Raw genomic sequence first — 13,446 nt, forward strand, 5'->3', positions numbered from 1 at the left:
GGAGAAAGTTTAAAGCAGGTTTATGAGGCAAGCTTTTAATGCAGAGAGTGGTAGGTGCCTGGGATGCACTGCCAGTGGAGGTGGTAGAAGCAGATATGAAAGTAAGTTTAAGAGGCATTTAGACAAACACATTAACAGGCAGAGAACAGAGATACAGATGATAAGCAGGCAGATGGAAATAGTTAGATTGACATCCTGGTTGGCATGGGCTGAAGGGCCTGATCCTGTGCAGTACCTTTCGATGTTCTACGTTTGTGAAATATTAGTCCAGGTCTTTGGACCATCACCCTGTGATTTAACCAACTAGTTTCTATAAGCTGATCAGCTTTCAGTGTTGCACATATCAGTAGATGCACTGAAATACCTTTCACTACTTTAGGAGCACCATTCCAGTTTACTTGCATGGACTCTGACATTCATTTTTTTTAAATACTAGTTTAGTTAGAATTAATGAATGTTCTATAAAATGAACAACCCAGAGGAACTTTATTCTTTTTGTTTACAACCAGCATATTTATCAGTTTGTGTGTTGTACTAACGTAGAAACACATAATAATGCATTAATTATGGCTTATGGGGAAACTTTAATCAAGATATTCAGCAAAACAGATTGATACAATACAGACAACCCCCATGTCACATAGGGGTTGCATTCCTTTGTAAATTGTCAATATTGCGATTTTCCATAACGCTAATTTGCATCATCTGTGCATGCATCAAGAAGCATGTGTTTAAAAAAAAATTGTATTTCTTTACTTTTTTTCTACATAAATTCCCATGAAATTGAATTTTATTCCACTAGTCAAAATTTTGGGAAGTGATCTGTGAATTCTGCAAGGGCAAATTTCTATTACCCGAACTCTTTTCTATTACCCGAATTTCTATTACTCTTTGGAGAGAAGGAGGATGAGGGGAGACATGATAGAGGTATACAAAGTATTAAGAGGAATAGATAGGGTAAGAGTAGACAGCCAGCACCTCTTTCCCAGGGCACCAATGCTCAATACAAGAGGGCATGGCTTTAAAGTAATGAGAGGGAAGTTCAAGGGAGATATCAGAGGGAGGTTTTTTACCCAGAGAGTGGTTCGTGCATGGAATGCGCTGCCTGGGGTAGTGGTGGAGACAGGTACATTGGTCAAGTTCAAGAGGTTGTTAGATAAGCATATGGAGGAATTTAAAATAGGGGGATATGTGGGAGGAAGGGGTTAGATAGGGATGGTTTAAAGGTCAGCACAACCTGGTGGGCCGAAGGGCCTGTATTGTGCTGTATTGTTCTATGGTTCTATGGAACGGCCCTAATGCAAGGTTGCCTGTATGAGCCTGTCTGTACGATCGGACATGGAACAGTACAGCACAGGAACGGGTCCTTTGTCCCATAATGTCTGTGCTGACCGCATTGCCAATTTAAACTGCACATCTGATGGCACATCGTCTATATCCCTCCATTCCCTGTCTGTTCATATGCCCGTCTAAATGCCTCCTAAATGTTGCTATCTTACCTGCTTTAGCCACTTCCTCTGGTAGCACATTCCATTTGATATTTCCATCCTGGGAAAAAGACTTCAACGATCTACCCTGTTTATGCCTATCATAATTTTATATACTTCTATCAGGTCACCCTTCAGCTTCCGACACTCCAGAGTAAACAATCCAAGTTTGTCCAACCTCTCTCTATAAAGTAATACTCTCTAATCCAGGCAACAACCTGGTGCACCACTTCTGCACCCTCACCAAAGCCTCCATATCCATCCTGTAATGCAGTGACCAGAACTGCACACAATACTCCAGATGTGGCTGGACCAAAGTTAAATACAACTGGAACATGATTTCCCAACTTTTATTCTCAACACCCCGACCAATAAAGGCAAGTATGCCATATGCCTTCTTTACCACCCTATCAACTTGCATTGCCACTTTCAAGGAGCTATGGACTTGCACCCGAAGAACCGTCTATACATCAATGCTCCCAAGGGTCCTGCCACTTTCTTCATACTGTACTTCCATTTTATCTTTCGAAGTGCAACACCTTGTACTTGTCTAGTTTAAACGCCATCTGCCATTTCTCTGCCCACATTGCTAACCGGTTAAATCCTTTGACAATTTTCCTCACTATCCTTAACTCCCCCAATTTTTGTGTCATCTCCAAACTTACTCATTAGCCAACTGACATTTTCATCCAAATCATTTAAATATATAACAAACAACAGAGATCTTAGCACCGATCCTTGCAGAAAACCACTGGTCACAGACCTCCAGTCAGAATATCCCCTTCTACCACTTTTCTGTGTCCATGGCCAAGCCAATTTTGAATCCAATGAACCAAATCTCCATGGATCCCATGTGATTTAATTTCCTGAATCAGCCAGAATCAAGGCGCCTTGTCAAATGCTTTATTAAAGTCTATGTAGACAACATCCATTGCTAACATTCTTGCATAAAGATTCATCAATCTTTATCACCTTCTCAAAACATTATAACACAATCCCTCCCCTGCACAGAGCCATGCTGACTATCCCTAATTGGGTCTATGCTTTTTGAGATGCGAATAGATTCCTATCCTTGGGAATCTCTCCAATAATTTCCCTACCTCTGATGTAAGGCTCACTAGCCTATAAATTTCTGCCTTGTCTCTATTGTCCTTCTTAAGAGAGGAACAACATTGGCTATTCTCTAGTCCCCTAGGACCTCACCTGCGGCTGAAGAGGAGACAAAGATCTTTTGCCTCTCACAATAACCTGGGATAGATCCCATCAGGTCCTGGGGATTTATCCACCTTAATGTTCAAGATATCAACATGCCCTAGAATAAAGAAATTCGGTTTGTCCCCTTTGACTCTCACCAACTTTTACCGATGCACCATAAAAAGCGTCCTATCTGGATGTATCACTGCTTGGTACAGCAACTGCTCTGCCCAGGATGGCAAGAAACTGCAGAGAGTTGTGGACACAGCCCAGCACATCACGGACACCAGCCTCCCCTCCTTGGACTCGGTCTTTACCTCTCGTTGTCTTGGTGAAGCAGCCAGCATAATCAAAGACCCCACCCACCCGGGACATTCTCTCTTCTCTCCTCTTCCATTGGGTAGAAGATAGAGGAGCCTGAGGGCACGTACCACCAGACTTAAGGATAGCTTCTACCCCACTGTGATAAGACTATTGAACAGTTCCCTTATACAATGAGATGGACTATGACCTCACGATCTACCTTGTTGTGACCTTGCACCTTATTGCACTGCACTTTCTCTGTAGCTGTGACACTTTACTGTTATTGTTTACCTGTACTACATCAATGCACTCTGTACTAACTCAATGTAACTGCACTGTGTAATGAATTGACCTGTACGATCGGTTTGTAAGACAAGCTTTTCACTGTACCTCGGTACAAATGACAATAATAAACCAATACCAATGCCAAGATCAGCATACTGATCTCACTATCCTCTTCCTTGATGAACTTGCAACGTTTCGTACCTTGCACATTTTCTTTGGCTCCAGGCTCTAACAAATACCCATTGCTCTTGCTTTATCAGCAACAGGTATCTGTTATTAACACACTTCTCAGATTCTGACATATTTCCAGTGTGTTAATTTTGTTTTGAAATGTTACAGTCGTATGATAAAAATTGTATGGAAAGCCATGTCTTCTGAAGACCATGTACACTAGAGTGACCCCTTGGACTTGCTTTTCCTCTGATTGGACTCTCCATTGTTGCCCCACCCTTTCAACTCCTGGGCGGATAGGCCACAGGCTCCAGGATCACCAGGAAGTGTACACAAGCATTTAGGCTGTTGTGACTGCACACAGAGAGTTACAATGAGCCTGAACATTGGTTCTGTGAGAAAGGAGCCACCTTCACCTTGCCCCTTGCGGTTCTGTCTGTTTCTTTCTCAGACAGGTGGAGAAAAAGTTAAGATGGATGGGCAGGGAAAAGCAAATGATAGATATCAAAAAGGAAGGAGTAAAGGGAGCATTGAGAGAGGGAGGGGTAAAGGGAGGTGAGAGCAAAATGTGGGGGAGAGTGTACAGACATGGGGAAAGGGGAACAGAAGGCTCTGCGGAGAGAGAGGGAAAATGGTGGGAGAAAGAAGAGGGGTACAAGGAGAAATAGTCATGGAGTTATACAGCACGGAAATAGGCCCTTCAGCCCAACTGGTCCATGCTGACCAAGGTGCCCCATCCAAGCTAGTCCCATTTGCCTGCATTTGACCCATAACCTTCTAAACCTTTCCAATCCATGTACCTGTCCAATTGTCTTTTAAAAGTTGTAATTGTACCTGTCTCAACCACTTCTTCTGGCAGCTCATTCCACATAGATATCACCCTTTGTGTAAAAAAATATTGCCCCTCAAGTTCCTCTTAAATCTTTCCCTTCTCACTTTAAACCTATGCCCTCTAATTCTTGATTCCCCAACTCTAGGAAAAAGACTGATTGCGTTCACCATCTGTGCCCCTCATGATTTTATACACCTCTATAAGATCACCCCTCAGTCTCCTATGCTCCAAGGAATAAAGTCCTAGCCTGTCCATCCTGGACCTATAACTCAGTCCCTCAAGTCTTGGCAGCATCCTTGTAAATCTTTTCTGTACTCTTTCCAGTTTAATGATATCTTTCCTATAGCAGGGTTACCAAAACTAAACACAATACTCCAAGTGCGGCCTCACCAGCATCTTGTACAACTGCACCATGACCTCCCAACTTTTATACTCAATGACCTGACTGATGAAAGCCAGTGTGCCAAAAGCCTTCTTCACCACCCTCTGTCTACCTGTGACTCCACTTTCAGTGAACCATGTACTTGTACTCCTAGATCCCTCCGGTCTCCCCAGGGCCTGCGAAAGTCCTACCTTGACTTGATTTTCCAAAATACAACAGCTCACAATTTTCTGAATTAATCTCCATTTGCCATTCCTCGGCCCACTTACTCAACTGATCAAGATCCCCCTGTAATTTTTGATAACCTTCTTCATTGTCCACTATATCACCTACTTTAGTGTCATCTACAAACTTACTAACCATGCCTTGTACATCCTTATCCAAATGGTTGATATAGATGACAAACAACAATGGGTCCAGGACTGACCCGAGGGACACCACTAGTCACGGGTCTCCAGTCCAAGAAACAACCCTCCACCACCACCCTCTGCTTTCTACCATCAAAGCAATTGTGTATCCAATTAGCCAACTCCCCCTGGATTCCATGCAATCCAACCTTCCAGAGCAGCCTAACATGTGGAACCTTATCAAAGACCTTACTGAAGTCCATATAAACCACATCTACTGCCCTGCCCTCATCAACTTTCTTGGGTCACCTCATCAAAAAACTCAGTCGAGTTCGTAATACATGATCTCCCATGCACAAAGCCATGTTGTCTACCAGTAATCAACCCTTGTCTTTCCAGCTGTATGTATCCCTCAGAATCCTCTCCAGTAACTTACCTACTGCAGATGTTATACTTCTGGCCTCTAGTCCCCAGGTTTTTCTTTGCCACCTTTCTTAAATAAAGGCACAACATTCATTTCCCTCCAGTCTACCAGCATCTCACCTAGTCTAGAAAACGAGGTGAAATGAAGAAAGGAAGGGGAAAGGGGATTAAGGAGGGAGAGAAGGGAAGTGAGCAAGAGAGTGGGAGGAACAGAGTCATACCCAAGAGAAAATGAATGAGAGAGTGAGAGAGATTACAAAATAGAAAGAAGGATTCACAAAGGAGAGTTAAAGGGTTAACGCTGAATATAAAATTCTGCAGCCTATGGAATGATTTGTATTTTTTCCCCATTGAATCAATGCAAGCAAAACACCAGTTACATTAACTGCATCCAAATGACCCAACAGCTAATATTGTTACAGAGCTAATACATTAGAGAGGCTGGAGTATAAGAACAGAAACAATTGAGCAAAAAACCCGTTTGAGATGTTATGAAGCTGTTATTGTCATTTGTTGTTTTCAATAAATGCAGTAATTTCTGTTTCAATTTTTATCTACTGCTCAGCCATTAGCCTAAAGACAAATAACCCAAGAAAATTGAAAGACAAGTCAAATTTTAAAACACATAACATTGGGTCTACACTAGATCTGGTGTCAAGTACAAACTGAGTGGCTCTGTGGCAATGATGGCCCCAAAGTCTGATTATTCTTCCCCCCCCAGAGAGTAGGTCAGTATGTTGCTGAGGGCAGTGCAGTTGTTGTTATCTACGTGGATTTCAGCAATGTCTCTGACAAAATCCCACATAGGGGACTCATCAAAAAGCCCATAGCATCCAGGTCAATTTGGCAAATTGAATCCGAAATTGGTTTGGTAATAGGAAGGAGAGGGTGATGGTAGAGGGTTGTTTTTGTGATTGAAACCCTGCGATCAGTGCTGTACCATGGGAATTAGTGCTAGGACCCATACAATTTTATGTACACAAATGATCTGAATCTGAAATGTAGGAAAATGTGATAAAGCAGTTAACAGATGATGCAAAAATTGGTGGTGGTGTTGATAATGAAGATAGTATTTGGCTTCAGAACAATATTGGTAAGTTGGTAAGGTTGGGATAAAGAAATGACAGATAAAATTGAGTCCTGAAAAATGTGAAATACATAGAACATAGAACAGTACAGCACAGAACAGGCCCTTTGGCCCACAATGTTGTGCTGACAAAGCTAATCCCTCCTACCTTCAGAATGCCCATATCCCTCCATTTTCCTCTCATTCATGTGCCCATCCAAGCCCCTCTTAAAAGCTCCCAATGAATTTTGCCTCCACCACCCCTATCAGACAACGCATTCCAAGCATCCACATTCTCTCAGTAAAAAAACGTATCCCTCACGTCTGTTCTGAACCTACCCCCTCTCACGTTAAGTGCATGTCCTCTGGTATTGGATCGCTCAATAATGGGAAAAAGACATTGCTTGTCCACCCTATCTATGTCTCTCATAACTTTATACACTTCCAACAGATCACCCCTCAGCCTCCGCCGCTCCAGAGAAAAGAGCCTCTCCATGCCCTCTAATCCAGGCAGCATCCTAGTAAACCTCCTCTGCACCCTCTCTAAAGCCTTGACATCCTTCCCATAGTGAGTGACTAGAATTGCACGCAATACTCTAAATGCAACCTAACCAGAGTTCTATAGAGATGCATCATAACTTCTTGACTCCTATACTCAATACCTCGATTAATGAAAGCAAGAGATGATGCACTTTGGTTGGACAAATAAGGTTAGGATATACACAATGAATGGAAGGACTCCAGCAAGTGCTGAGGAACAGAGGGACCTCAGTGTCCATGTCTGCAGATCCCTGATGGCTGCAGCACATGTCGATAGAGTGGTGGAGAAGGCACATAGGATACTTGCCTTCATTAGCTGGGGCATAAAATATAAGGGCAGAGAGATTATGTTACAACTATATAAAATATTGGCTTGGCAGCAGCTGAAGCAGCAGATGCCAACCTATAGAAGGAAGTGATTACACTGGCAGTGGTGGCAGAGGAGATAAACCAGAACCTTGCTTGGGATGCAGCCTTCAGCTATGAGGAGAGACAGAATAGGGCTTTGTTTGATTTCCTTAGAGTGGAGAAATGTGAGGAGGGAGCTGACAGAGGTATTCAAAATTAAGAGAATTATATAGGGGAGACTAAAGAACACAGAAATACAGAATAGTACAGCACAGGAAAAGACCCTTCAGCCCATGATGTCTGCGCCAAAACACAATGCCAAATTAACTAAGTTTCTCCTGCCTGCGCTCGATCCATATCCCTCCATTCCCAGCATATTCATGTGTCTATCAAAAAGCAAATGCCACTATTGTATCTGCTTCCACCTTTACCCCGACAGCCATTTCCAAGCACTTACCACACTCTGTGTAAAAAAAAAAAACTTGCCCCGCACATTTCCTTAACTTTCCCCTCTCACCTTAAATACATGTCCTCTTGTAACTGACATTTCTACCTTGGGAAAAAGATTCTTATTGTCTCACCTATCTGTCCCTCTCATAATTTTTATAAACATCTATCAGGTCTCCCCTCAGCCTCCAACGCTCCAGAGAAAAACAACCGAGTTTGTCCAAACCTCTCCTTATAGCTCACACACTCAAGTCCAGGCAGTATCCTGGTAACCTCTTCTGTATCCTTTCCAAAGCCTCCACATCCATCCTGTAATGGGGCAACCAGAATTGCACACAATACTCCAGTGGTTTATAAAAAGTTACCACAAATTCCATTCTTTTGTATTCAATGATTCTATTTATAAAAGTGAAAGGTCCCATTTGCTCTTTCATCAAACAGTTTCATCAGTTTGCCCCATAAACCTTCAAAGATCTGTTTATATAAAACCCCAGGTCTCTGTGCCACTTTCACACTGCACCACTGAATATCGGAGAAGTAGAGAGCAAAAGCAATCAGTACACAATGTGAAAGAAAAACCAGAAGTCTTTTATAAATCTGTACATAATGGAAGAGATAGTGACACCCAGCACTGGAGTAACACCCACATCTTGAAAAGTAAACAAAAAACTTCAGTGCATCTCTCCAAAAAAAAAGTGTACACAGTCCAGGATTATTCCAAAATAAACTGGGTTTATGCAATGAGTGAGAAGGGTGCCAGTGTAATAAAATCCATCTTTTAATTTGTTCACAATAATGCAGGTGGAAGACCTGTAATTAGTTTAAAACAAGCTCAACTGAATCAATGGAAGATGGCTTACTCACTGAGTAAGCATACAATCAAACATGCATGTAGACCAGCAAAGACATCAAGGTCACCATGAAAATGAGCCTGAAGTTTCGCTACAGACACAGTCCAGTGTGCCAGTGTTGTGGCCTCTGCTCTGTCAGTCAACACCTACTTGCAAAGTTTTGCCTTCAGAAAATACACAAAGGAGCAAAACAGCAACATATCATGAATCTCTAAGATGAAGTTGGGAGCTGAAAGATTTCATGAACAGTATGGCAGTGCAACCTTCATAAAATCAGACCCAGGTAAGGAGGCAGCACTAAGAACCCACAGCAATGACATTGAGGAATTTAATCTAAAACTGTCAAGCCATTTATAAGAAAGTTGTATTTTCAGAACCAAAAAAAAGATTGTTATCTCTGTTTATGGTCATCTCATCAAAAGGCACGATGAGCCAAGTAGCACCCTTATGAACAGTGAGTTTCTGTGCTGCTTTGAAGTTAGGATTAAACGTAGAACACAGAAGAGTACAGCACAGAAAACAAGTCTATAGTCCCTTCAGCCCATGATGTTGTGCCAAACTAATTAAGCTAATAACACCTAATCCCTTCTGCCTGCACATGGTCCATATCCATCCATTCTCTGAATATTCACATGGCTATCTAAGAGCCTCTTAAATGCCTATATCATAGCTACCTCCACTAACATCCCTGCCAGCGCATTCCAAGCACCCACCACTCTCTGTGTAAAGAACAACTTGCCCGCACAGCAACTTTATAGAACACTGGATAAACCTCAGCTGGTGAATCATATTTAATCACCGCACTGGAGGAAGAATGTCCAGACATTGGATCGGTGCCAGAAGGCATTTGCTGGAATGGTGTCAAGAAATGAGTGATTTCACTTAACCTGGGATTATTCCTATAAACTACTTCCAGTGGCAGCAGGATAAATAAACTTAACACAGATTTAAGTTGTTGGCAAAAGAACTAGAGGCAATGTAGGGAATTGTTTCATTCTGCATTTTGTTGTGATATTGAATGCAATGCCTGAACAGGTCTTGGAAGCAGATTCAAGGACAGGCTTCAAAAGAGAATTGGATAAATACTTTAAGGAAACAAATACAAGACTGGAAAGTGAGATTCATTTTAAAACCCAAATACAAATTAGATTGTAGGTGCAATGGGCTAAATGGCCTCCTTTGATGCATCGTTCTACAGTTTTATTTTAGAGTCTCATTTTTACTTCAAAAATGCATCACTTCACATTCTGCTAATTAAATTTTATTTCCCATGTATCTACCCATTTCGCAAGTCTGTCTATGTACTCTTTACTATCTATATCATTTCCAAGTTTCTGCAATCTGTAAACTTTGAAATTATATCTTCTTTAGTAACACGCATCAAAATGAGCAGTGGTGCCAAAATTGACCTATGGAGAGATGCAAACATCCTTCCTGTCTGAGAAACACTCACCACTATACTGCCTTGGTCCTTTTAATCCCATGGTCTTAAATTTTACTCATCTATTAAATGACAATTTATCAAACACCTGCAAGTTGCTTGGCGGTTCTCTTACCACAACAAACTCCACGGTTTGTATGCCACTCCACAGGTTTTTTTTGTGATCTGATTATTACGTGCACAATTTTACAAGTGTTTTTCCCCACTGTATGTTCTATTTGATGTAAAGGAAAATAAATATTTCAAGATGTTAGTGCTAGTGACGATAGAATAGAAGGGCAGGACAGATGAACAAGTGGCTAAGGAGCTGTTGCAGGAGGAAGGGCTTTACATACTTGGATTATTGGGATCGCTTCTGCAGTAGGTGGATCGTGTACAAGAAGAGTGGGTTGCACCTAAACTGGAGGGGCACCACTATCCTTGCAGGGAAACTTGCTCACATTACCTGCAAGGGTTTAAACTAATTTGGCAGGGAGGAGAGGGCATGTGAAGCATCGGAGCAGGTGAGGAGAAAAATGTAGAGGGTAAATCAAGCAGGTCCAGTGGACAGAGCAGAGGCAGGTTAGGAAGCATATGAGGACTGGCAGGCTCAACTACATTTACTTCAATGCAAGGAGCCTTGCAGATAAACTTAGAGCATGGATCAGCACTTGGAACTTTGACCTTATTGTAATCACAGAAACAAAGTCAAAGTCAAGTTTACTGTCATTTGCACAAGTACATGTATGTACAGGTGCAATGAAAAATTTACTTGCAGCAGCATCACAAGCACATAGCATCAGATATGCAACATTCACAAGAAGAACATAAATTATACACAATTATACATAAGAAAGAACACGATTAGAACAAAATAAAAACCAAGTCCATTTTAGTGCAGTGATCAAAGTGGTCATTGTGTTGCTAAACTTAAATGATTAGGGATGTGCCAGTTGATTCAAGAACTGAATAACTGAATGGCTGAAGGGAAGTACTTGTTCTTGAACCTGGTGGTGTGGGACTTCAAGCTTCTGCACCTCCTGCCCGATGGCAGCTGCGAGAAGATGGCATGGCCCAGGTGGTGGGGATCTTTGATGATTGATGTTGCCTTCTAGAGGTAGCGCCTCCTGTAGATACTACTGATGGTGGGGAGGGATGTGCCTGTGATGTATTGGGTAGAGTCCACTACTCTCTGCAGCTTCTTACATTCCTGCGTATTTGAATTGCTGTACCAGACCATGATGCAACCAGTCAGGATACTTTCAACAGTAATCTGCAGAAGATTGTTAGAGTGTTCGGAGACAAGCCGAACCTCCTTAACCTCCTAAGTAGGCACTGGTGCGTCCTCCTTATGATGGCATCTATGTGCTGGGCCCAGGACAGGTCATGTTAATGCCTAGGAATTTAAAGCACAAAGGGTAGTATCTATGTGGAATAAGTTGCCAGAGGAAGTGGTTGAGGCAGGTATAACAACTTTTAAGAGACAGTTGGACAGGTACATGGATTGGAAAGGTTTAGAAGATTATGGGTCAAATGCTGGCAAATGTGACTGGCTTGGATGAGGCATCTTGGTCAGCATGAACCAGTTGGGCCGAAGGGCCTGTTTCCGTGCTGCATAATTCTGACTCTATAAATGCTGTTATTGGACCTGCTTCAACCCTTCCTTTGGCAGCTTGTTCCATATATGCACCACATTCTGCCTGAAGAATTTAACTCTCAGATCCCTTTAAATTTTTCCTCCCTCACCTTAAACGTATGCCCTCTAGTTCTCAATTCCCTTAACCAGGGAAAAAAAAGTGTGTGAGCAAAGTTAAGGAGAATCCCAAGACATTCTACAAGTATATCAGGAGCAAGAGGATAACCAGGAAAATAGTGGATTTGAGGGTAGTGATGAAAGGATGCTTTTCTAATTGGAAGTCTATGACCATTGGTGTACTGCAGGGATCAGTGTGGAACCCTTACGGTATATGATATATATTAACGACTTGGGCGCAAATGTGGGTGATATGATTAATAAATTGGACAGAGCATCGGCAGATGGAATTTAATCCTGACAAGTGCAACATGATGTGTTTTGTGAAGTTAGATAGGGTAGGACATATACAGTGAATGGTATGGCACTAAGAAATGTTGATGAACAGAGGGACCTTGTGGTTCAAGTCCACAGTTCCCTCAAAGTGGCAATATAGGTCAATAGGATAGTGAAAACGGCATGTGGCATGCATGACTTCATAGATTGGGGCACAGAATATACAAGTTGAGAGGTTATGTTGCAACTTTGTTCCTGTGCTGTACTGTTCTATGTTCTATGTTGTTCTAGATTTACAAAACATTGGTAAAACCACACTTGCTGTGTTGTGTGCATTTCTGGTCACCACACTATAGGAAGGTTGTGATTGCACTGGAGAGAGTGCAGAGGTGATTCACCACGTTTTCCCTGGAGCGAAAGAGGCTGAGTGGTGACCTGATAGAGCAATACAAGGGGCAGAGATAAGGTAGATAGCCAGAATCTTTTTCCCAAGGTCAGGGTGTCAAAAACAAGAGGACAAAGGTTTAAGGTCAGAGGAAGGAGTTTTAAAGAGGATTTGAGGGGATTTTTTTTTAATATTTTAAACACAGGGAGTGGTTGATACCTGAAACTTGCTGCCAGAGGAGGTGATAGAATCATTATGTGTAATAGTAATTTAGACAAGCAATTAAATAGGCAAGGCAAAGGATACGTACCTAATATGGCCAAATAGGGTTCATGTACATGGGCAAAAATTCAGCATGGTCACGGTGGGCCAAAGGGCTCGTTTCTGTGCTGTGCAAATCTCTGGCTCTCTGTATCTTCTCATGGCTGAATTGATACAAGATGAGCAAGTGTCAAAAGTACAAAGGGAATAGACTTTGCCAAATTTGTCTCTATTTGTGGGGAATTATAAAAGAGTAATGAGCTGCAGGCATTTATAAGTATACAATTTTACTTCCTGCAGCGGTTTAAATCATTAGTTCCTCAGCCTCAGTTGGATGGCTTTTATCCCACCGTTTATCAGGAAATCCAAAGATTCAAAGCCACAGCTATCTTAGACTCTGAATTTAGCTTTAAATACAAGAGTAAAAGCTGGAAGAAGCTTGGGTCAGAAGAGTTTCTGTGAATTTTCAATCTAAATGCATCTTCAAATTTGCAAAGTGATAACTTCTCCTTAATGTTTCACGTTTCTTACACTGAGATCACATCATCTGGTAGGTACATTTAAAAATAAACCTAACAGTATTATAGTTAAAAATATTGCTATTCATATCCTCAGTTTTTACCAAGTGTTACTTTCCAAACAAATTTCTGTTTTAGTGATCAAGGCAAAGGACAA

General features: G+C 41.8%; 1 protein-coding gene across 16 annotated transcripts in view; it reads right to left on the reverse strand.

Moving 5' to 3' along the window:
* The window catches only part of LOC127575471 (regulating synaptic membrane exocytosis protein 1-like), a 587,418-nt gene that overhangs the window by 470,011 nt on the left and 103,961 nt on the right, over positions 1-13,446 (reverse strand). The window lies entirely within an intron of this gene.

This window comes from Pristis pectinata, chromosome 10 (assembly GCF_009764475.1).
Source record: "Pristis pectinata isolate sPriPec2 chromosome 10, sPriPec2.1.pri, whole genome shotgun sequence".
Classification (NCBI taxonomy): Eukaryota; Metazoa; Chordata; class Chondrichthyes; order Rhinopristiformes; family Pristidae; genus Pristis; species Pristis pectinata.